We start from the raw sequence: 3486 nt of genomic DNA on the forward strand, positions 1-3486 counted from the left end.
CGAATTTTTATACACGCGGCACTGTAAAATGTATTTATCATCCGTGGTCGGATGCTGTACTGCCCGCTGTGGGTTGACGTTGAACTCTACTACACTTTTTGGGCTTTTCGAGGGAGATGAGGATGATGGGCGTTCGAACCGCTGAGGTGAATGGCAGATTTAGGAAATTAGCATTCAAATTTGAGGTCGTAAATTGCTTAAAACCTACGAATTTTCAACAAAAAGTTTCCGACGAGAAGGTTTCAAGAAAGAAAAATGGTTTGTATGTGTTTTTGTGAGAGCACTGACTTTGATCAAACCTTTTCAGACAAAAAGCAGGGTGAGGAACATGCAAAAGAGGCAGAACCAAAATTACGCGATTTATAACTTATCACCGCACATGCAAAAACGAGGAGCCAAAAATGATGAATGTAAGAACCAAACAAAATATGGGTTTATAACTTACAACTGCACATGCAAAAAGGAGGAGCTAAAAACGATGGCAAGATGGGAGCAAGGTAGTTCCAATTTGGAAGAAGCTATGTGGGAATCAAACATTGATGGTGTGGTACTATGAAGTGCTTGACAGGGTATAGTCAATAGCCACCAAAGCTCAATTCAATCAACCGAGTTTGGTGTTCCAACTCCCCGTCTTCAATTCAGGAGATTGCCAACTTGGGTGGGTCTCGAAAAACTTCAAACGCTATTTAAGTTGAGGGGGGAGATCTATTCCAACGTCCCTGCATTTGAAATTTAAGTTGTCTTAGTTTGGTGCGTTCCTTCTGCAGAGGAGTCCCTATAGTGGGTTACTCCGTTGTAATGGTCGGCTGAGCAGCTCATTGTCTCTCTGCAGAGCTCGTACTTCTGTGCTGTGTGTGTGTTCACTACTGTGTTGTGTGGGTCTTGTGTGTTGTTGTGCGGCAACTTGTGCATCTTGCTCAATTCAAAAGAGGCAGCCACAGCCTGGAGAGCTCTGTGGAAGTACATTTTCTGAGCCGGCTGCTTTCTCCCACGCGCTTTCATTCTTTCTTCACGTCGCTTCCACCTTCTCCTCGTCCTCTAGTCAACCTCTCCTTGCTCTCCCCCTTTCCCTCTTCCTTTGCTCTCTTCCTTTGCTTTGCTTTGCTTTGCTTTGCATACTTTGCATGCCCATCTCCCCCCCCCCCCCCTTCCTTGCAGTTGCCATTGCTTCCTTCCGCACCTCATCAGCTCATACCCCTTCGTGCCTTGTTGTTGCTTTGTTTTGCTTCTTCTTCTTTGCTTTTCACCCCTCTCCTCCAAATGAATAATCTTCCATCTTGACCATCCTCCTCCTTCCTTGGCTACCATCTCTGCATTGCACATCTTGCTTCTCCTCTCTGTTTCTTGCACCTCTGCCATCCGCCTAAGTGCACTTCAAGACGTCTCAGCACACCTCTGCCATTCTTTTGAAGATATCCGGCCATCATGGCAGGCCAGCCGCACCCACAAGCCCATCTGAAGGCCGCTCCAAGCAGTCCAGATCCTCGCCCTGAGAGTGTCCCTGTGCGGATCCATGCCTCCAGAAGGCTGCCCGACTTCTTGCAAACCGTGAACCTTAAGTACGTTAAGCTCGGGTACCATCACCTCGTCACACATTTTCTGACGCTGCTGCTCATCCCGCTCATGATCGGCGTTTTGCTAGAAGTGTGCCGACTCGGTCCTCAGGATTTGTGGCAGCTTTGGGTTCACCTTCAATTCGATTTAGTGAGCGTTCTCATCTGCTCTGGAGTTCTGGTTTTTGCCGCCACTGTATACGTCATGTCGAGACCCAGGTCTGTCTATCTCGTCGATTACGCTTGCTTCAAGCCTCCGAATGAGCTCATGGTACCTTTCTCTCTATTCATGGGGCACTCCGAGCGATCCGGGTCCTTCGACAGCCGGAGTTTGGAGTTCCAGAGAAAGATCTTAGAGCGATCTGGTCTAGGGGAACAGACGTATTTACCTCCCGTCATGCACCACCTCCCCCCAAAACCGACGATGACTGCTGCTCGTGAGGAGGCGGAGCAGGTCATGTTCGGTGCTCTGGACAAGCTTCTGGAAAAGACCGGAGTTAAGCCCAAAGATATCGGCATTCTTGTTGTCAACTGCAGCCTGTTCAATCCCACCCCATCTTTGTCTGCGATGATTGTTAACAAATACAAGCTGCGGGGTAACATCAGGACCTACAACCTAGGAGGAATGGGCTGCAGTGCCGGCGTTATCTCTATAGATCTTGCCAAAGATCTCTTGCAAGTTCATGGAAACAATTACGCAGTGGTTGTCAGCATGGAAAACATCACTCAGAATTGGTACTTTGGGAATCGCAGATCAATGCTCATTCCGAATTGTCTCTTTAGAGTGGGGGGGGCTGCCATCCTGCTCTCCAACAAGAAAAGTGAGAGAAGACGAGCAAAATATCAGCTTGTGCATACGGTGAGGACCCACAAAGGTGCTGATGACAAGGCATTCCACTGTGTCTACCAGCAGCAGGATGAGTCAGGGGAACTTGGGGTCTCTCTTTCCAAAGATCTCATGGCAATTGCAGGTGAAGCCTTGAAGACTAATATCACAACGTTAGGCCCCCTGGTATTACCAATTTCAGAGCAGCTGCTGTTCTTTGCAACCCTCGTTGCAAGAAAAGTGTTCAATCTGAAGGTCAAGCCATACATCCCAGATTTCAAGCTTGCATTTGAGCACTTCTGTGTCCATGCTGGTGGTCGAGCTGTCATTGATGAGTTGGAGAAGAACTTGCAATTGTCCTCTAAACATGTGGAGGCCTCAAGGATGACATTGCATCGTTTTGGAAACACATCTTCATCTTCAATATGGTACGAGTTAGCCTATACGGAGGCCAAGGGAAGGATGCAGAAAGGGAATCGGGTCTGGCAGATTGCTTTTGGAAGTGGTTTCAAGTGCAACAGTGCTGTGTGGCAGGCTCTCCGCACTGTCAAGCCTCCAGCTGATTGTCCTTGGGCTGATTGCATTGACAACTATCCAGTTGTTATTCCCGATTGCTAGGCTCCAATTATATGAATCAGTCTGCTTGTTAGACTGCATTCACATGCATGTTTTTCCTATCTGATCTTTCTAGCAATAACATTTTCCAAATCTTTTTCCAATTTCTTTTGCAAATCCTTCATAAGTTGGGATGTTTAACATGTTCACGTTACCTTACGAGTCTTTTGTGAAAAGCTCTTTCGCAGACCAGCAATATACCAAGTTGACAATTGTTGTATGGCTGTGTTATGAGGGAAAGATCTGTTGATATTGTTGATTGTTACAAGGTTGTCCCAGCTAAGAAGACACAATATCAGGCTTAACGTATTGTGTTTGGATTTGGTTGGTTGTTTGGGGAGAGAGAGAGAGACGTTCTGTGTTATGTCTAAAAACACAACGTTCTGTGTTATGTCTAAAAACACCGATGGTCTCACAAAAAACACCGATGGTGTGAGACCATAGGTGATACAGTGACGAATGTGCTAGCAGGGAAAGACTAGCGTATAAGCC

The 3486-nt window shown here is 46.8% G+C and overlaps 1 pseudogene; it reads left to right on the forward strand.

The window, feature by feature from the left end:
- Positions 1–1140: 1140 nt before the first annotated feature.
- LOC147900510 (3-ketoacyl-CoA synthase 4 pseudogene) lies at positions 1141–3176 on the forward strand (annotated as a pseudogene).
- Positions 3177–3486: the final 310 nt, after the last annotated feature.

The sequence above is a fragment of the Dipteris shenzhenensis genome, chromosome 7 (assembly GCF_047967505.1).
Source record: "Dipteris shenzhenensis isolate YYH24624 ecotype China chromosome 7, Dip_SZ_1.0, whole genome shotgun sequence".
Taxonomy (NCBI): domain Eukaryota; kingdom Viridiplantae; phylum Streptophyta; class Polypodiopsida; order Gleicheniales; family Dipteridaceae; genus Dipteris; species Dipteris shenzhenensis.